This window comes from Protopterus annectens, chromosome 13.part0, assembly GCF_019279795.1.
Source record: "Protopterus annectens isolate FY-2018-M chromosome 13.part0, PAN1.0, whole genome shotgun sequence".
In the NCBI taxonomy this organism is placed as follows: Eukaryota; Metazoa; Chordata; order Ceratodontiformes; family Protopteridae; genus Protopterus; species Protopterus annectens.
This window is the reverse complement of record NC_056747.1, coordinates 499,971,865-499,994,293: the sequence shown is the minus strand read 5'-3', so window position 1 is coordinate 499,994,293 and position 22,429 is coordinate 499,971,865. Positions and strand designations below refer to the sequence as shown.

The 22,429-nt window shown below is 38.1% G+C and overlaps 1 protein-coding gene across 1 annotated transcript in view; it reads left to right on the top strand.

The window, feature by feature from the left end:
- Positions 1-22,429, top strand: part of LOC122787923 (dynein beta chain, flagellar outer arm-like) — a 5,188,001-nt gene that overhangs the window by 4,261,159 nt on the left and 904,413 nt on the right. The window lies entirely within an intron of this gene.

Here is a 22,429-nt window from a genome sequence, read left to right as displayed (position 1 = left end):
ATCTCAAACACCTAAATAATATAAGAAACAGCATAAGCAACTCAAATACTCTGAGAGTAAGCTTTTATTTTTGGAAAAAAGGGAAGTTCTGTTCTATGTACTGGCTATGGGTATGTTTTATCCTGCAAAATTTCACTTTTCTACAAAAAATGTCCCACTGTGGGCATTTGGAAAGGCGGCAATCCTAGAGTATCTGTATTTGTCAGAGATCTAGTTGGATCTATAGACATACTCCCTTCAACTCAAAAACAAAACATATTGAACTTAACCACCCTAAGCAAGACAATTTTTTAATTCATAAAATGATGTATATCACTTTCAAATCCCCAAAAGACAATGAAAGAAATGAACTACCCATAAACAAAAATAACTTGTTGATGGGTGATTTCATATATTCATTTCTTAACTGGAACGCTTACACCTGAAAGGTGGGATACTTAAACACAAATTGTATGACCGCTCAAAATTCATCTGCAAAATTTCAGCCCTCATGTAGTCTCAGCTTTCACTTATGGCAGTGAATTTTACTCTCATATAACAAATAGAATTAACCAGATATACTGAATAATACAAAAAAGTTACTTTGGTGATATCAGCATTCAGAAGTTTAACAATAAAATAAAAAAAAACTAATTTAAACCTGTAATAAATCAAAATCTACCCAAGTTAAAGACTTTGTCAAAAAAATTCTGAAAGCTGTTAAGGAATATTAAAGTGAAACATGAATTACAATGATCATCCAAAGACAAGGTTAATTATTAATCCTTCTTTAACTGCATCAGATCAGGTGATTAACAAACTGCATTCAGCAATTTTCTGAATTAATTCACCACAGTATTACCTACTCTGATGCAAATAAATTTAGTGCCAAATTAGCACCAGAAACATTCATAGAAGATGTTCAACATTAGATAACTGTTGAAGTAGCTTAAGCTATTGCAGGTGTATCTTGCCAAGTATATGACCAACCTGCCATCTTTTCAAAGCTTAAGAGCACCTTCAATATACTCTAACTGCCAGGAGCTCAGGTAGTGCTCCATATAAAAAGGCATTTCGAGTTCTAAAATCTTAACGTATTCTTGTTTATAAAGTGCACTCCTTTTGTGGGCTTCATGGTACTGATGGTTATCTAGTGAAGGCTGGACAAATAAGTTTCCTGCTGGGGAAAAATTTAACTACTTTGTTTTCCTGAGTAAAACTAGTTTGTTTCTTTTTTAACTATGTACTTTTAACTGTGAACTTTTATTTGTAGGGCATGTCATTACTTGTAATAGTAGTTTTACTTGTAAATGCTTGTGTGAACAGACTGTGTAAAACATATTTTATTTGGTTTCTACTGTTGTCACCCAGCATTGTGTATGAGGGGCAGGACATGGTGCTTTTGGGGGTCTGTCAGTGATTTTCTTACCTCAGACCCATTAATTATCAAAAAGTCAGCTCATCTACCAGTCCTCCGTACTTTATTATTAAACATTTGTATGTAACAGTTACTGGTCTCCTCAGCTTATCCCTCCCCATCCGGAAAAAGAAGAAAATTGCATAAGAGTCTTTAGGTGTCAGGCCGATTCCTTCTGTATTTCAGTTGCCGATGGTGACTGTTGTAGCCAGACTTGGTTCCTCAGACCACTCATCTTTTCCCCCTTTCCCTCTGATATAGCACCTGCAGCCACTAAGGACTGGGAACTAGACATGTCTTCTGCAGTTGTAGTAATTTCCTGTGTGGGCAAAGAAAAATGTCACTTGTTAGGCTTGAGGGAAGGGGTACGTGGATGTCTTTTGTTCAGCCAAGAAAGGATGCCTTATCCCACAATAGTGTGCTTCCTTAGATTTGTCTTTTTGCAGGAACTACCACAGGAAAAGAAAACAGAAACAGGAAAATTAAGCACCTCTTCTCCTGTGAAAGTTTCTACAGACAGAGACGTCTTGCTGGGATTTGCTTTGGAACTGATTCTGCTTTTCAGTTGACTAACTCCTCCACTGGCAGAAAAAGAAAAAATAGTTCACATTCTTTCTGTTTCTTATTTTCAGTCAGAACAGAAATTGGAATGAGAACGGTATGCTTCAGTGTTTTCTTAACAAAGTGAAGATTCTGGTTTTGAGGAAAGTGTTGCTTCAGCTTTTCCAACATAAGATCTATCTGTTTCTGAGACTATTAAGTAAAGTGAATTAGATATTTCATTGGACATAAATTAAATTCTTATTTCACAGCGAAAGTATTATGATTTGTTACAGCTGAATATTCTACAATCTGTAGCTTTCCTTCCTGTCGTATACGCTTTTGAGGGTATTATGACAACTTTTGTTTAACTGAGAGTCAACTTACTGCTCCTACAAAGTCTGGCAGGTTACACAAAATATGTCAAACTCAAAAATGTCTATTTTCTGCCCCTGAAGAAGATACTACAGTAATTGCCTTATCTTAGATTGATTCTCTTAAGCAAATTGTTATGCTGATCCCCACCTCACCCCACCCCCAAAAAGGGTGAGAAAGATTTTGTTAGATTTGAGAAGAAAGTGTATTTATTCTGTCAATTTAGTATAGAGAATGCTAAACTGACAGGCTCACATATTAAAGATTTTACTTATGTCTTTTAAGAAGATGAAAAAGTTAACTGTTAACGATCCTTCTTCACAGGTAAATAATTCCTTGATTATTCCTATTTTAACTGCTTCTCATGTAATCAAATATTCCTTAAAATCTTCCTACTGCACTACTAACACTGTTACCTGAGCTACAGCTCCTGGTTCGGTTATGCGATGATTTACTTGATTGCACTCTCAAAATTTATTACAAGATAAGAAAGCTCAGATTTTAAAATTCTTCCCGGATAAGGAGATCCTGTTTCACCGTTCTGCAGCTGAGATTCTTAAAAAAAGTGACGAGAGGATGTTCATCATTAGATCACTGCTGCATTAGCCATAGCTATATGGGCTATAGCCTGCCTAGGGTATAACAGCAGGCCAATTTGCAAAGCTTAATGCCAATTTCCATGCTCCCAGAGCATTAAGAGCTTAAGCTGGGCTGGAGAAAATCAGCAGATTGGGTGCCAAGCCATTTAGAGATTCCCTGCTTTCAAAGAGTGTTCCTCTTGCAGGATTTCGAGTATAGATAATCAACTAGCATTTCTCCATTGCTGGACATATAAACTCCCTTTGGGCGAAAAAAAAAACTTCCACGTTAATTTTATGACTATGAAATTACTTTTCTAAGAAGAACATTTTATTTTTATTAGGAATTACAATATTTTAGAATGTTGTTTGACTTCTCTGTTAAAAAAGTGTTTTTCTTTTTTTATGTTTAGTGTAAAACTTGTGTTTTTTTGAAAGTTTAACTCTGAAATTTATTGATAAATACTTTATAGATTGTTTTCAGAGGCTGGGGTAAGTGTGCATTGTGCTTGTTCTGGTGAATACGGTACTGTTTTTGATACTTGCAACTTATTGACTGCTGCTGTCATTGTTACCAAAGTTTGAGGCTTCTTTCATAATTTTACAATGGAACAGTTTACAAAGTCCTTAGTTCTTCCTTCTTCCACCATGAAAAGAAAAAAAATTACAGCGCAGCCTTTGCCTCTTCAGCAAGTTACTACTTTGAGTCAACCACAGATGGTTGACCATGTAGTGGCTATTTCTGGTTCCTAAGACCACTTGTCTTCTTCCTTGGTTTCCTCTGGTGTAATCCCTTCAGCTGCCATGGATGAGGGTATACACATGTCCTTTGTAGGTGTTACAGTGTCTTTGAAAAGCATGGGAGAACAATTCTTGTTGGTCTGAGAGGAATGAGAAGAAATCTTCTCAGGTTAGCCATACTAGGATGCCTGTTCCCCAGGTTATGTCCTGACATGAATTGGTCTGTTTCTATGGTGATTTCTGTCAGAAAGAAGCCAAGAGTTAAACAGTTACCCTCTCCTAAAGCCAAAATGACCTGGACAGTCAAACGTTTCCAAGTGTATCTTTTATTACAAAATCATTTAAAATATTAGCGCTTTCATCTAACTTATTGTAGACAACTTCAGAAAGAAATAAAAATACCTAAAAAGTCCCAATATCATAAGAGCACTCTAAAACAGCCCATTTTATATCAAAAGGGAGTATGTAACAAACAGGAAGTATGTAACAATGTATCAAAAAAGACAGGCACAATTCTTAAAGTGACCTGTGCAATTTAAAAGTAACCTGTGCTGTTTAAAAACAGCAGTGAAACTATGTAACACTGGAAACCACTGTCAACAAGTCAAGCAAGAAAATATCAAAAGATCCATTTTGAAAGGAAAACTAGCATTTTACCACTGAATGCTGTAAATACATTGGGTGCTGAAAAAATAACTTTAAAATATTCAGTCAATGCTGAAAGTTTAGAAGCCTTATATTTCAGTTCACTAGTCATTTAAACCTGGTACACTTGTGGCATTTAAAAGTAACTGCCAACATAATTCTTTGCACAATAATAAATTCTGTCAGTTCCCTTTGTTGTTTTCATCTGTAATCCTTTCAAGAATGGAGAATCTAAACAGAGAAAAATGTTCACAGCTTATTGCATGCCTTGCTAGAGCACTTTTATTGTCTCATATTTATTTATTTTTTATGCTATACAAATGCTGATAAATACATTTGTTAAGTGAATTGTTGGTGTTGCCTATATAAAAGGATGTGCATGACTGGCAAGGTAAACAACTTTAGATGTATAGCAAAAATATCTGCCCCTACTAAGCCATCTTCTACACTGTCCCCAAGTGTCTTACTGTAGTTATTTTCTATATACATGCATTGTTTGCACCGGCCACATTTCAGGGTCTCAAAACTTCCAGTACGATTTTTTTATCTGATATCTCTAGAATTGTCTTGAAGTTTGGACAGTTCTTATAGGTGCAAGAGGCCATACCATCAAAGTGACCCTTTAAGTCACTTTCATTTTGTACTAATGTCCATTTTTTTTTAAATAATATTTCTGATGTCTGCTGCATCCAGGAAATAATGAGTGATGAAATTCTGATCACTTACGTACCTTTGTTCACCTTTGTTAGTTTCATTGGTGCATAAACTATGATGTATAATTGGAGCGTGCATACTTAGTTTTCTCTGCCCAGATTTCTTCTCTGATCTTCTCAACTAAGTCCACAGGATATCCACAATCCAAAAACATGTTTTTTAATAACTCAAAAAGTCTAAAGCACTTGTCATTGTTTGATGTTAACCTAGAAATTCATGCAAATTGACTTTTTTAGAACATCTTTCTTTCGCTGAAAAGGATGGCAACTCCTGAAATGCAGAAATACATTACAGCATGTAGGTTTACAATATGTATAGATGTGTTTAATGTGCCATCACTATTCTTCACAAGTTCAACATCCACAAAGTGTATCTTGTGCTCTTCATTGTGGGATGAAAATCTAAGAGTCTGTAGATTTCTCCAGTTCTGTTATGAATACCTCTAGTTGGTGTGGAGTACCTGACCAAATAAAAAAGATGTCATCCAAAAAGCGGCAATAGCTGTTACAGTGCTGAAAATAGTCCATTTTAAATGCCACTTCCTTTTCTTATTTTAATAAAACTGCATTAGCAAAGGTTGGGGCACAAGCTGCACCTATTGCCACTCCAGAGATCTGTTTGAAATATTTTTTGTCAAAAAAACAGGAAATTGTTGGTCAGGACCGTTTCCAAAAAACTGGAGATAAGTCTAAGCAGATACACATTTAATTCAAGTGTGTCCTAAAAAGTATGCTCAGTGGGGAGAGCTGGGCCATCCAATAAAAGACTGTATGATCACATGTAAGAAATGTGACAAAGATAGACGTTTCTAGTTTGACTGTAAATGTTTGAGTGATATTGGGAAAGGGGAAGACATGAACATTACACTGGACTCTATCTTGACTACTTTCTCTCAGGACAAAACTATATTTCATGAAACTACTGCAGAAAATCTAACTGAAAATGCTGAAACTGAATTTAATGTTGAGGTTTTGAATGTGTATGCTGTATTGAGTCAGGATGAAAGTGGATGCTGGTGAGGAGGTATAAAAAGATGATGCAACATGTATTGGGACTGGGATAAGAAAAAAATATATAAAGCTAAAACAAAAGAAATTGCTAAAAGGGGGAAACAATACATTAGTGGTTATTTTCCTAAATATATATAGCATCAAGTATGAGGTAACAAAATTATTAGTAACAAACTAGTGTTTGAAACAAACAGCTGACATTATTTGTTTAGATAATGTTTGGGTTATTAAATAAAAATAAAAAGAACAAAGGGGATTTGTGTGTGGATACATGACATGGGATTTTGGGAAAGAGATTTGTTCAAGTATAATTATTTTGTTTAAAAATAAAGAAATTAAGTTGTTAGATGTTACTAGATGCATTTTGTGTGATATTAGGGTCAGGAATAAGGTACTTAGGGTAGTAAAATTATATATTTATTCCAGTATTAATACCCAAATGTTGACTTCATTAATATCAACAACAAAAGGTTGACAGAAACAATGGTGACACATCAGTATGCATGCGGTGACCTTGGAACATACACCATATTTACTTAGAATATTTAGTGATGGAACGCTATTCTTACTTTCAGAGTGGATTTTAATATTTTCTCGCTAGGCATATTGACAGTGGTTTTCAGTGTTACAAAGTTTCACTATTGTTTTGAGACTCTTAGTGTTTCCATCTCAAAGAGTGTTTCCATCTCAAACTCACCAATGAATGGGGCTGTGGGCAGCAGCACAGACTCTACATGGTGCCCTCTAGGGGGAAGAGTTATACAGACCAACCGCTTTGAGCATCTTCTGTGGTGCACAGTATCCTCAAGATAGGAAAACACTGTTCACAGACTGCGCACCATGGCAGGGCTAGCCACTGGACAGTGTAAAATAAGGCTCTAGGTGATTCAGGTCATGTTGACTAATGTCACCAAAAATGGGCATGGGTAGTTACCAGTGATAAGTGGGTTTAGGACCTGACCTACTTTGACCCACGTCAGGGACCCTTGCTAACGGTGGGAGAGGTATAGGTGCCCCTATTGGCCAGTGTGTGCCCGCCATAAAGCCCAGCAGCCCTGGGTCAGTAAGCTACTGGCTGGTCAGTGTCTACTTGCCCAGCCTGGGTTACCTGGGATAGCTCTGTTGAGTGAAAGCTGGACATAAAAGTGGCCAACCTGTCAAACATGAACTGAGAATTGCTACGTTTAATGTAGATTCACTGACAGGATGCAGCTTGGAAGTGGATGTCATGATGATACAGAGGAGGCTGGATATCCTATGTATCCAAGAGATGAGACAGAAGGGAAGTGGAGCAAAGCCACTTGGCTTGGGATCCAGAGTCTACTATTCAGGTGGAGGGTAGGATAGAAATGGTGTAGGAATTGTGGTGAGAGAGAGGCTTCAGAAGGCAGTAAGGGATATCATCAGAATTAATGACAGACTCATGGCAGTCAGAGAATACAAGAAAGAGTCAGACTCCAGTGTAATGATGGGGCAGTATTCATAATCTCAGCCCATGCCCCACAGCAGGGTTATGATAGTGAGGAAAAGAGTGCATTCAGATAGCAGCTGCAGGACCTACTAGATAAAGCAGATCAACATGAATTGGTGTTGATAATGGGTGACTTGAATGCACATATCGGGACAGACAGAACAAGATATAAGGACTGCCTAGGTCCACATGGGTGAGGCAACAGAAATAGAGAAGGAGAAGCCATTCTAGGCTTCTGTTTGGCAAATGGCTTGATAGCAGCCAACACATGGTTAAGAAAAAGAGACAGTCAGAAGATCACATACAAGAGTAATCAACATGCAACTCAGGTGGACTCTCTTAGTAAGGAAAAGGCACTGAGGTAGAATCCATGATTGCAAAGTCATCCCCAGTGAAACAGTTGGCCCACAGCATAAACCACTAGTTGCCACAATTAGCTGCAAGAAGTGGTCAGAGAAGGCTCTAAGATCAACAGAGACCAGGCTGAAGACCTGGAAGTTGACTGGAGAGAAAGTACAACAGTTCAATAAATTACTCATGGCTCTAGCACCCCAGGAAGGTGGAGTTGAAGAAGAATGGTACCACCTAAAAACAGCAAGTGTTAGGACTACAGAAAAGATATGTGGCCAAGCCAGGTATGGAAATAAGGTACATAAGTAAAGCTGGTGGTGGAATGCAGAAGTCCAGGAAGTCATCAAAAGAAAGAAGGAGTGCAGGAAGAAGTAGGAGATAGAAAAGACTGACCAGGCTTGGAAGGACTACTGGTTGGCTAAAAAAGAAGGGTCTATATTAAATCAGTGAATGCTTAAAAAAGTGAATGCTGATTTATCGACCCCATATCAGCAAAACCTTACAATCCCGGACACTTGAAACAGTGATTTTTTTTCCCGAAGGAAAAAAATTGCTGTTCTACAAAAAAATAAAAATAAAAACTTCAAAACATTACATAAAGTGGGGGGGGGCTTCAGCCCCCACACCACTGATGTGGGGGGCAGTGCTCCCCCACACCCACCCTACTTAAATATACCAACTCCGAGATCCCACTACAGTGAGTAAAATGGCAAAGTAATGGAGGCAGCCAAGCAATTTCTTTCCCAGGGAAAGAAATCTCTTATATACCATTTCGCAATTTTGCTGTTTCTTGCTTTCAAGTTCAATCAAGATGCATTCGAAGGATTGTAACTTCAATTATATAATAGGAACTCAGAAAGAAGCTAAGAAATAAGTTGCAATAGCAAATAATATGGCATTGGAGGCACTGTACCAACTTCTGGAAAGTGCCTCAGTGAGGGGCACAAAAAAACATATCAGGTTGCAAGACAAAGACAGAAAGATAAAGAAAATAGTCAGACACCCTTCATAAGGGATGCCAGCAACAATCTGCTCACCAGTCCAGAGGACAGCAAAGGCAGATATAAGAAGTATTTCCAGCAGCCAGCAACAACCTGCTCACCAGTCCAGAGGACATCAAAGGCAGATATAAGAAGTATTTCCAGCAGCCAGCAACAACCTGTTCACCAGTCCAGAGGACATCAAAGGAAGATATAATGAGTATTTCCAGCAGCCAGCAACAACCTGCTCACCAGTCCAGAGGACATCAAAGGCAGATATAAGAAGTATTTCCAGTAGCCAGCAACAACCTGCTCACCATTCCAGAGGACATCAAAGGCAGATATAAGAAGTATTTCCAGCAACCAGCAACAACCTGTTCACCAGTCCAGAGGACATCAAAGGCAGATAAAAGAAGTATTTCCAGCAGCCAGCAACAACCTGTTCACCAGTCCAGAGGACATCAAAGGCAGATATAAGAAGCATTTCCAGCAGCCAGCAACAACCTGTTCACCAGTCCAGAGGACATCAAAGGCAGATATAAGAAGTATTTCCAGTAGCCAGCAACAACCTGTTCACCAGTCCAGAGGACATCAAAGGCAGATATAAGAAGTATTTCCAGCAGCCAGCAACAACCTGCTCACCAGTCCAGAGGACATCAAAGGCAGATATAAGAAGTATTTCCAGTAGCCAGCAACAACCTGCTCACCAGTCCAGAGGACATCAAAGGCAGATATAAGGAGTATTTCCAGCAGCTTCTGAAGGAAGAAAACCCCACAGAAGCTGTACTGCCCCAGAAACAGCCTACAATGAGAGAAGAGGAGGAGTTTACCATAGAAGAAGTAAGAACAGCACTAAGGAAGATGAAGTCAGGAAAAGCAGCAGGCTCAGATGAGGTCACAGCAGATATGATAAAGATGCTGGGTGAGATAGGGGAAAAGTGGCTCCTGAGGGCACTGATAGCAGTGTGGAGAGAAAGGTGTATTCCAGATGACTGGAGAATAAGCATACTCATGCCAGTGTACAAGAACAAAGGGGACATCCACTACTGTGGGCAGTACAGAGGCATCAAACTCCTATCGCATTGCATGAAAGTTCTGGAGAGAGTGATTGATAGATTGATACTCAGAGTAGTAGAATGTAATACAGGAGATGAGCAGTTTGGATTCAGACCAGGATGCAGCACAATTGACCCAATGTTTGCAGTGAGACAGATACTTGAGAAGAAGCTAGAGATGAGGAGAGTGTCCAACTGAGCATTCCTAGACTTGGAAAAAGCATATGACAAGGTCCCAAGAAAGCTGATCTGGGCAGTTCTGCGGTGGTTTGAAGTCCCAGAAACACTGGTAGAATTAGTGCAGGCTATGTGTAAGGACCCAATGACTCAAGTATGAACAGTGTTCGGCCTCACATAGGGGTTCCCAGTGGGAGTGGGTATACATCAGGGTTCAGCTCTGAGCTCACTGATGTTCACACTGGTGATGGACTACATTAGCAAACAGGTTGGAGGGGACGGATCAACAATGCTGCTGTATGCAGACGATGTGGCAGTACAGGCAGACTCTGAGCTATAACTTCAGCAAAGGATAGGAGAATGGAATGCAAATCTGAAGGCACATGGGATGAAACTAAGCACAGATAAGACAGTGGTAATGGCAGAAAATTGGGGAAATCAGAAGAAGCTGAGAATAGAGATAGAGGGGAAGATAGTGGAACAGGTAAACAGCTTCAAGTATCGGGGGGGGTAGTTGAGGAAAAGGGTAGTCTGAATGAAGAGTTCAAAACTAGAATCAGAGGGGATGCAGCCAACTGGCGTAGAATATCAGGTGTAGTCTATGACAGAAGAATGCCAAAGAAGCTGAAAAGTAAGGTGTACAAGACAGTGGTGCACCAGTACTACTGTATGGTACAGAAACCTGGGCAGTAAAGGCAGAGCAGATGAAGAAGCTAGACGTGATGGAAATGAAGTGCCTGAGAAAAGTGGTAAGATGCACACTGTGGACAGATGAAGAAATGAGGTCATAAGAGCAGAAGCCAAAGTAGCTCCAATTGCAGAAAAGATCAAAGAGAATATATTACAGTGGTTTGGGCACATGTGTAGAAAAGCAGAAGACAATCTGGTGATGAAGATTTAGGACAGACAGGAAGAAGGTAAGAGGAAGCGAGGATATCCAGCAAAGAGGTAGATGGATTGTTTGAAAGAAGATCTGCGACATTTAGGCATGAGTGTTGAAGATGGCAGGAGTGTGGCACTGAATCGAGAGAGTTGGCGACAGTTAACACAATACCCCGACCCCATGTAGAAAAATGGGGAAAAGGAGCAGATGATAATGATGATTTTAAACAGCACTGGTTACTTTTAAATTGCACAGCTTGCTTTAAGAATTTTGGTTGTCTTTTTTATACATTGTTATATACTTCCTGTTTCTTACATATTTCCTGTTGAATATGAAAAGGGGCTATTTTAGAGTGTTCTCATGATGTTAAGCTTTTTTAGGTCTTTTTATTTCTTTCTGAAGATGTCTACAATAGGTTAGATGAAAGCATTAATATTTTAAATGGTTTTGCAATAAAAGCTTCACTCAAATCTGTTTGGTTGTCCTGATCACTTTGGTTTTTGGATTTTACTTGGATTATGATCTGCAGGTGCTGCTTTTGCTGTTTGCTTCATTTATCCTCTCCTATCTCTTTTACTTTAGACAGAGAAGATTTACACGGCTTAGCTCAAGCACTTAATTCTTCTCATTCTAGATTTACTTGTAAAAGAAAAAGGGATTTTCCACTTTCTGAAGACTTCCAGTTTAATAAACAGAGACTTCATTGTGAGGGAACAAATTATCTTCTTTTTCCTCAGGCAACGTTTTTTGAGGGACTTTTTCTTCTGATTTCCTGTGGAAGATGTTTTTTTTTTTCTTCTGAAACCATATCTTGGTGAACCAATTGTATCAGTGGGAACAGCAAAACAGAATAAGAATTCTTGTATTTTCAGTGGGATCAGCAGAACATAATAAGAATTCTTGTAATGTGTATAATGCTTTTTATTATCCCATAGTAGACAACTATTATTGTTACATCCATGTTACTATACTGCATGCCAATTATTATGCACTTTACAAGGAGTCTTATTCTTTTCTAATTTGCATGTTCTTGAATATAACTGCATTTACTTGATAATTTACTGTATGATTTATTGTGCTGCCTTTGTATGTTGAAATCTGCTGTAGACTACAGAAAATATCCAACTACTGAAGACTGTCAAACTGTATACCCTAAAAGGTGCATCATTAGAACTCTAGGTTACATGACATGGAACTGGAAAATAACTGGACAGCTCCTCAGCCTACAGTAAATACCAATACAAGTTTACTATACTTAGTAAGCATAGTTCCACTGAAGTAACTGAATTAAAATCTATTAATTTTACAATCAGAAAGCTCAGTTTGTAGGCTCATAGAGAAGTACTGGGCTAGCTGCCCTTGCTGGCCATTTTGACCATAGCCAATTTCTATTTTTGTGCTCAAAATAACCTATCCCATTTGGTTATAGACTGGCCTTACCCATCCCATGGTCAATAATTATATATTACTCCTAAAGAAAATAACTGGGATCATACCAAAGACATTTTGAGGGGACTCATGCATGGGATAAAGCATTTAGAAGCTGCATCTATCCATTAGTAGCACAGGGGGCAGTCTTGGGCTAAATTTTCCATTTCTCATCCATATACCTAAGTTGTAATTGAAAATGGACAGGGAATACATTTGTTTTATGTGAATGGGGAGTCCTTTCCTTTGCAGTGGTATCTTCTGTAAATTAGACCTGTCCCTCCAAATTATTCTGTTGATCTTGCTGAAGAAGTTTAGTCCATAGACTGTGCATTTCTGATGCCATTTGACTTGATGTTGCAGAAAATGTATTTTATTTATTTATTGACATTTGATTACCAGGGAAGTCTGACTAGGTAGGAGCCCATTTTCAGTGGACGCCTGGAGATAAAAGCTCCAAAGTATTACAAAACATTTTAAGAACAATAATTTTGCAGTCTTTAAACATTATACAAAAATTATATACACTGTAAATAATAAAATCAAATTAGACATGCATCTGTTTCTCACATTTCTATGGGGACAACTGATAAGATACAATAAAACAGAATACTTCTTTCTTTCAATGGCTAGGAGGTAATGTTTTTTGAAAGCATTCAAGTGTTTTTCTAATCTGGGAGAGGAATAAAGATAAAATAAAACAAACAACACGTGGAAGTACCATGTGTCTTAGCATGGATAAACCCTCCTTATAGGTTAATCCAAGTGTCTGATTGTGGCTGTCAGTCTGGGACAATTGTTCCTATTAGGAGGGTTTAACTTTATTTTTTGAATATTTACATAGTTCTGTGTGTTTATATTTTAGGTTTTATGGGTATTCTGTGTGTGTGTGTGTGTGTGTGTGTGTGTGTGTGTGTGTGTGTGTGTGTGTGGTTTTTTGGAGGGTTTTAACTAAAAGAAGGTTTTTGTAAGATGTTACATAGGTTCAAATGGATATGACAAGAAACAATTGTATAAAAGATTAACCTGCTAAACATTAATGTATACATGTAACACAAAAGTTGAAGCTATACATTAAAAAAAGCAATTACATCTAACAGGTGGGAATAATAACTTTCAAACATAATGACAACACTTTCTATATTATCTTTAAATGTGAATGCCCTCAGAAATATATATACAAAAAAATTTAAGTGAACTATGTGAAAAAAATGCAGAGTGCAAATCTCTATGCCAAAGGAGGCACAGTTATTTATTTATTTTTATTTATTTTACATTTGTTGACCGGGCTAGTCTAGCTGGATACATGTCCATTTTCAGTAGAGGCCCGGGGAGAAAAGCTCCACAATAAAGAGGTAGTTAAACATAACATTCAAGTATAGAGTTATAGTTATTACATTCAAAGAGGAATCAGACATATATGTTATACAATTATTTAAAAGAAGTACAATACCTATAATGAACAAGCATTAGAATTAGTTGGACAGTTGGACATTAGCACAGTTGGAAAGAAATGCATAGGAATTTGATAAAGAAAGGATTTCAGGATGGTTTATCAGCAGAATATCTGGGGCAAAGGAAAAGGGGCAGACATATTAATTGCAAGAGGAGCTCCAATAGTAACAGAAGAGGTGAAATATTAATGGTAGATTTTGTAGTACTAAGATACTACTGGCAAGGGAGAAGGATTACACTAGCATATATTTATATTTAACCTAAAACTGCTATAATGCAGCTTATGAAAACTCTGAGAAAAATAATCAGTTTTCATCAGGGAATATTACTTATAAGCGGGGACTGGAATTTAATTTGCAGCAGTGAGGCTGCATCTGGGGGCCCAGAAGGGAAATATAACAAAAGATGGTAAATTATTTGAAGAAATATATGAAAATATTTGGCATGGAAGATGTTAATTCAGTAGTAGGAGTTTGGAGTGAATTTACATATTATTCCCCAAGTTACAAAAATGGGGCTAGGCTAGACATAAGTTATATTTCACAGGAACATGTGCATTTAATTGAAAGTTTTGATACACGTCCAATAACTACTTCAAATCATGCACTAATAATAACTAAAATCAAACTGCAGGGTAATGAAATAAAAATGAGACACTGGCACTTTCCCATCTGTCTGTTAAAAAGAGGGGAATTTTAAGAATTGGTAATGGAAATTATTTGGGAGATCTTAGAGAAGACAGAAATTTATTTTGTAGATACAGTTAGGGATTGGGATAAAACCTAAGTCAAGTTTAAAAACAGGGTAACATCAAAGAGAAATATGGTTAAGAAGTAACAAGAATTATATAGAGTGACTCACAAAGGTTAAAGTATTACAGAATAGGGGGAATCTCACAGAACTAGAAGATGGGCAATTGCAGAATGCTAAACAGAAAATAACGGATTACCTTGATAATATGCATGAGTTTAGAAAGACTGCTGTTAAGTAACAGTTTTTTGATAATAACTCCAGAGCACAAAAAATGTTACCACAATGATGAAGGCAATAGAAAGTAGAAAGGGTCGTTGCCAATTTTAGGGAATGTATAACAAAGCAGATAATCAGAAATTCTGTAGAGGTATTAGAAATATTTTATTTATTTATTTATTTATTTTACATTTGCTTACCAGGAAAGTCCAACTGGGCCAGGAACCTATTTTCATCGGAGGCTCGGGGAGAAAAGCTCCAAAGGATAGAGGAAAGTTACATTATACATGAACAAGAGAATAGCAATTAATAAAGCATATATTAAATAAGTAATAAGTACTAAATAAGTACAAAGAGGTAGATACAATAATAAAATGTACTAGATAGAACAAAAATAAAAACAGTGTGGTAGATTACTTTTTTTTCTTTTTTTGGCAGGTTGGATTAAGGTAAAGAGCGAGGGTCAGGCAGAGGGTCAGAATATTTGAAGCAAGCATATGCTTAGAAGAATTGTTCAGTAGAATGGGAATAGTTAAGGGTATAGAAATACATAATGTTTCTTAGTTTGATATGTTAAAGGTTTGTGGAAAAAATTCATTGTATAGATATCTCCAGACGTGAAAAAGGAAAGGCCCTAGAGAGTGGATGAAGTTCACCTGTTAGGCAAAGAGCACAGAAATGGGAAAGAGCAAGGGGAGGTCTGGTTACAAAGAAAATATTTTCTTATTTATTTCCTTATGGTATGTTTAGAAATTTTATTAAAATCTGTATAAAGCAGTGAAATGTGAAAATCAAGAAAAGGTATAAGCGGAAATGTTTATGGAGCAATTAAATATGCCAAGGTTAGCAGTAGATGAGGCTCAATTACTAACATGTTTGGAGGAGATGCGATAAAAAGGGTGATGTTTAACCTATCTACAGGAAAATCCTCTAGAATAGATAGTATTCCTGTGGAAGTTTGGCAGCTTGGAGGGACAAAACTCATAAAGATCTAGCAGGTTTTGTTTAATAGCATTTTAAAAGGCAAAGAAGCACCGAGATCCTGGAAGAAAGTGGTGGTGGTTGTAATACTTAAAGATGGGAAAGACCCAATCAGATCTGGTTTAATATAGACCCATTTCAATTCTAAACCATGATTATAAAGTGCTTATATCTGTAATGGTAAAGAATGGCAAAGATGATGCTGAAATTGATAGATATGGATCAATGTGGTTTTGTGAAGGGCGAGCAAATATTTGATAACATTAATAGAACAATGATGATTCAGATGGAAGCAGAATGTAAGGGAAATAGTAATATTGTTGGTGGGTCTTGATGCAGAAGAAGCATTTGACAGAGTAAGCTGGGATATTTTGAGTAGGGCAATGGAAGAAATTGCATTTCCTGAAAAAATTATAGGGTTGATTAGAAGGATATTTATTTATTTTTATTTTATTTATTTATTTTACATTTGTTGACCGGGATAGACTAACTGGATTTATGTCCATTTTCAGTAGAGTGCCGGGGAGATAAGCTCCAAGAGATTACTAGACTACTAACATACAGGATCTAGTTGTTATACAGTTAAATACTACAAATTTTAAACAGTTCAGGAATCTTCACAGTTTATACAAAAGACATGTTACAAGCATTAGATAAGATATTTTAGACTTTATGTACAAGACTTCATTAGTAACTAGAAAGTAATTGTTAAACAAATGCATACTTCAAGTTTCAACAGTTCAGCAATTCTCACAGTTTAAACAATAATTGTTGCCTGCCTTAGTTAGGATGCTTTAGAATTATATGCAGAAGAATTTAACTAGGTATTTTAAATTATCTCTATTAGGATAAGACATGTTTTTGCCAAGGATAAGCCTTGATCTAAAAAGACACAGATAGAGCAGGAATTAGGTCTTAAGAGAGGGTATTTGGGATATAGTATGAGATTAGTCTGGATTTGTACAGGGACATAACCAATGCATTTTAAGATAGAGTTTCAGATTGTGTTTAAAAAGTGTAAATGAAGACAGTAATGTAAGTTCATGGGAGAGTTGGTTCCAATACTTTCCAACTGCATTTGAGAACAGAGCATCTCCTGCCATGTTATTAGATTTACATGTTGATACAAGTCCAATATCCTAGACCTGGTCATTACCAACATGGGAGATAGATGCTCCACACCAGTGTTCACCCCCTCATTGGTCAGGTCTGACCAAAAGCAAATCACCTTTGACATCCGCATCCCACCCCCACCCCCCAGTAAGGAAACCTCCTTAAAAAACTTCTCTAAAGCCAACTTCAAGTTACTGAAGTCAGAAGTGACAAACTTCACAACACCCACGCAGACGGAATCTGGAGGTTCGACTGCAGAATCCTACACTAAGACACTGTACGAGCACATCCACGCGTGCATGAATCGTGCCATCCGAAATAGAACCAAGATGCTCTTCTCCAAAAAAAGGAAGCCAATCTGGTGGTCCCCTGCTATAAACAAACTATACAACAGAAGGAAGAAACTGTTGCAAAAAAGAGGAAAATCCAAGGATACAAAAAACTCCCTCACCAGCCTCAGTAAGAAGCTGAGATCCCTCTTAAAATCCTCAAAAGCTAGTTACGAAAATAAAATTGCCAAAGATTCCAAAGACAACCACAAGGCATTCTCTAGTTATGTCAAGAATCTAAATGGCAATGCTCAGACCTGTTCTGAGTTACAACAGAATGGCATTAAATATACTGATCCCAAGGATATTGCCAGTATCCTGGCAGATCAATTTAGTGCCAACTTCACCCCACTCTCACCCCCTAAAGGGCCCATCTCAATACCAAAAGATTGCCAAATTCTGATAATCACGGCCACACAGGTAGAAACCGCACTCTCCAAAGCTAAGAATACAGCATCCATGGGACCAGATGACATCCCAGGCTGTGTACTACATGAACTACAAAATGAACTGGCACCTCACCTAAGTGTCATGTTTAATCATAGCCTCACCTCAGGCTTCGTGCTCACTGAGTGGTGCACAGCTACAGTTATCCCGCTCCACAAGGGAGGATCCACCTGGGATCCCGGGTACTACCATCCCATCAGTCTGACAAGCCTGATTTGCAAGGGCATGGAACGCATTATCATGGAACTTATAAACAAAGACATTGGCAACCTTCAAACACTAGACCCCACCCAGTTTGGGTTTGTGAAGGGCCGATCTTGTCTCCTGAATCTGATTGACTTCTTCGAATCAGTCTTCAGAGCTGTGGACAAGGGTAAGGCAGTCCACACAGCCTATCTGGACCTTGCCAAGGCCTTTGACACCATCCCCCACTCTGGAATCATAGATAAACTTACTAAGCTGGGCATAAATGCCTACGTCACTCGATGGGTTGCTAACTGGCTTACTGACAGAACCCAGACAGTAAAAGTAGCCGACTCCAAATCCAGCTCCAGACAAGTGACAAGTGGAGTACCTCAGGGTTCAGTCCTGGGATCACTCTTGTTTGGCATCTACTTCTCTGAAGTACAGGCCAACACTAAGGGACTCTGGCTAACAAAGTTTGCAGATGACTGCAAACTGGGAGCCATTATTGAATCCCCAAATGATGTGGATATTCTACAAAAGGGCCTTACAGAAACAGATGTCTGGTGCCAGAGCCATGGGCTCAAGCTTAATGCCAAGAAATGTATAGTTATCCCCTTTGGAAAAAAACATGTAATCATGAATTACCACATAGATGGCAGGACACTAAACATCGAAAGTGTGATGAGACACTTAGGGGCACAGGTGGACAGTGGACTCACTTTCGATAACCACATTGCCACAACAGTCAGGAAATGTGGCACACCTCATCACTAAGGGCTTTTCATCCAGAAAAAAGGAGGTCATTGTCCCACTGTACTCATCCCTCATTAGACCCATTATAGAGTATAATGCCCCGTTTGGTATGTACCTCACAAGACATCTGCAACAGCTTGAAAGGCCACGGAAATACCTCACTAAAAGAATCACAGGCCTAAAGCAGATGCCATATACTGACCATCTAAAAAAACTGCAGCTATACTCTGTGGCATATCGTCTACTTGAGGCGATCTCTGCTTAACATACAAGGCCATGTCAAACCCTGAGCTGTTGGACATGCTCGACTTAAAGAAATCCCAATCCCTCAGAGCCACACGCTCCAGGGATCTAAACCTTGTCATCACAATGAACAAAACATGCTGGAGGGATAGGTTCCTGACCCAGAGACTCCCCATACTCTGGAATTGACTGCCCATACATATCAAGCAGAGCGCCTCTTTGGCCCTCTTCAAAAGGAACCTTGATGATTAGATGGGAGATAGGCAATTCACCCTGGGGATCATGTCAGCCGCCCTGCTAGACAGGGGCCTGGAGAAGTAAATATTGTGGGAAGAAAATCCAGGGAATTGTTATGGCTAGGCTTGCATAGGCCCTAGGGCTGATAGCCTAGTACCAACCTATGAACCTATGAGCATAAAGTTGAAAGGTTCTTATATTGGGTAATGAGACTAGCAAGTATTGGGGCATTGGTAGGTTGGAAAAGGGTTTTGTGCACAATGGTGAGTTGTTTAAAGTGAATCTGATTCAGAAGCTCTAACCAGCCTAATTGTTTCAGATTATGGCAGTGATGGGTCCTAAAGGAGGAAGCGGTAGCAAATCTGGCAATGCTATTGTAAGCATTGGCTAGCTTGTTAAGGTTATTTTTTGATAAATTAGTATATATATATATATATATATATATATATATATATATATATATATGGAAGAAGCATAAAGAAGTGTGGAGATAAGGTGGGGATAGGCAATAGTTGTTCTGGCTAGTGGGAAGAGAAAGGGCTTTATACTATACAGGGAGCCTAGTTTCCTGTTCACAGTTTTTATGGTATTGTTGATATGGGTTTCAAAGTTCAGGTTGTTGTCAAAGGTTACCCCTAGAAGTTTAGTTGTTGGATCGGGAGATATGAGTGTACCATTATTGGATAAGACTGAAAAGTTCATTGGGAGTGATTTATGGGTAGGAGTAAAGAGGAGGAGTTTTTTTTTTGGGGGGGGGGTTTCAAGAGGAGGCAGCGTTGTTGTGTCTTTCGGCTGTTCCCAGTTAGGGGTCGCCACAGCAGAACTCCGGTCCGCTAATGATTGGCAGTAGATTTTTACGTGCCGAGTTGCCAGCTCTGATGCGCAACCTTCAATGAAGGTATGCCCATTCATGCATGTCTCCACAGAGAAGACGCTCTAACTGAGAATCAAACAGGACAATGTCATACTGTGAGGCAGCAACACTACCACAGCACCACCACCGCAGTCAAGAGGAGGCAGCATTGTAGAAACCAATTTTCTGTTTTATTGAACATTGCCTGAGTTAGAGTCTGATATATGAGGGATCATCGGCAAACATTAAAGTGGGTGGGTTCCTCTATGATAAGTTCTGTTTGAATAGAGGAACGAGACAGGGTTGTTCTCTTTTCCATTTGTTATTTGCATTATATTTAGAACCACTGGCAAAGAAAATAAGAGAGCCAGAAATTCAAGGGTATAATTTTATGGTAGTCAAGAAAAGGTGGCTTTATTTGCATATGATATTATTTTATACCTCATAACACCAGAAAATGGCATTTCAGTGTTGTGGAAAATTTTGGGACAGTTTTAGGTCTTTTTGGATACAAAATTAATGAAGATAATACAAAGTCAATACCTGTATACTATGTACCCACACATGAGTTGGTTCAGTGTTACCCATATTTATGGGGACATGATAATATGAAGTATTTAGGAGTATGGATTAAAAAGGGTTTGGTTATGTTAGCTAAGGATTTGTGGGAAGAGACTAAACAAAAGATAACATAAAACCTGAGAAACTGAAAGCTCTGTTTTAAAAGTATGGATAGCAAGATAAAAAGCAGTCAAAATGTTTTTATTCCCTTTAACTTTACACACAGATCCAGCATATTTTTTATCAACCAGAAGATAAGCTGTGGATAACAATTCATAAAGAATTGAATGACTTTATCTGGGAGGGGAAGATGGCAGGAGTCAACAGGGATAAGCTTGATCCTTCCAGTTGAAGAAGATGGTTTAGGATTACCTGATTTGAAGGGGTATTTCCGAACTACACAGTTAAGGTTCATATACATAGCACAAGGCAGAAAGCTAAATTCAAAGCAGAAAAGGATGCTGATGAAACGGCATGAAGCTCAAGAAACAAGGAGAGGCTGGGATTCTTGATGTCGATCCTTAAGGAGAATAACAATGACCATACAGGATATTATATTCATAAAGTATCAGGAAGTATTCTAAGAACTAAAGCCACACAGAAATGGAAAAAGGAAATTCTGCCAATAGGGATGATTGCAGTAAGGGATATAGACAATAGGGGGCTGGAATTTACCAAAGAAAGCTGGCAAACAAATGTATTAGGAGCAAATAATTAGAGAGGGAAAGGTAATATAATGGGAAGAAGCAACACATTTATTTGGACTGCAGGGTAGTGATTGTCTTCCCTATCAAGGATTGATATCAGAGTATAGGCAATGAGAAAAGACTCCTAAGTGAAAGATCAGCACTGGTAGAGTCTTTAGTAAAATCTAGAACAGAAGCTGCTTGTAAAAAAGGGATAGTTAGTAGAACATATAAAATATTCAATGATAGCTATAAGAATCAATCAGAGGGGGTTAGAAAGGATTGGGGAGAGAGCTTGGATAAGCAATTCCCAAAGAAACAATGGAGGGTATATGTATGACTCATAAATATGCAGCAAAGTCTAGAATATTTAGAATATTTTCTTGGAACTGTTTACATAGGTAATTTTATACTCCAGGTAGACTGCAAGGACATTTTCCTCAGGTAGTTAGCAAAATACTGGATGAGAAAATTAGTATACCTAAGTAAATTATTTTTTGAACAATTATACAGAATTAGAATTGCCAAGACATTGTACAGCCTTGCTGAGTCTAATTATGGTGGATCCCCGAAAAGCAATTACTAGAAAATGGAAAGTTTAAACCAACTGTACTAGAAACAGTGAACATAGTAACAGGCATAAAACAACAGTAAATGGGATCTTTAGAAAAGGGAATACATAGAAAAGAAAAATGGGAATTGTGGGGACAACATATGCAGAATAATGTTTTTGAGAAGGAAGGAGGTTTAAAAGTAGGCAGGATTTGAATGAGTTATGTTTGACTGAAACAAAACTAGATAGATTATAGGTGATGTATAATGTTTGCAAGTAAAAGTATGTCATTTATACAAATGTATTCTCACCTTTGTCATAGGTTTATAGGATGATACTAGGCTATTGGCCTGGAGGCCCTTATAAGCCTAACCAAGAATTTTGCTCATGTTCCCACAAAGTCAGCACCTGTTTCCCTTGTCCAGCAGGGACACAGGTGGGATCCCAGGGGTGTATTTTCTGTTTCCCATCCAGTCGTCCAGGCTCCATTTAAAGAGGGCTAGAGAGGTACTATGCATGACATGGAGAGGGAGTCTGTTCCATAGATGGGGGAATCTTTGGGACAGAACTCTATCCCATTGACAAGTTCTATTAATGTCACAGACCAGGTTGAGGCCTTGCATGCTGGTTGCATCAATGGAGAGTTTGACTTACGGATATGCAGCAAGTGATAATTTAATAAAGGTGTTTCTTATTTAAGAAATACCATATTAGACAAT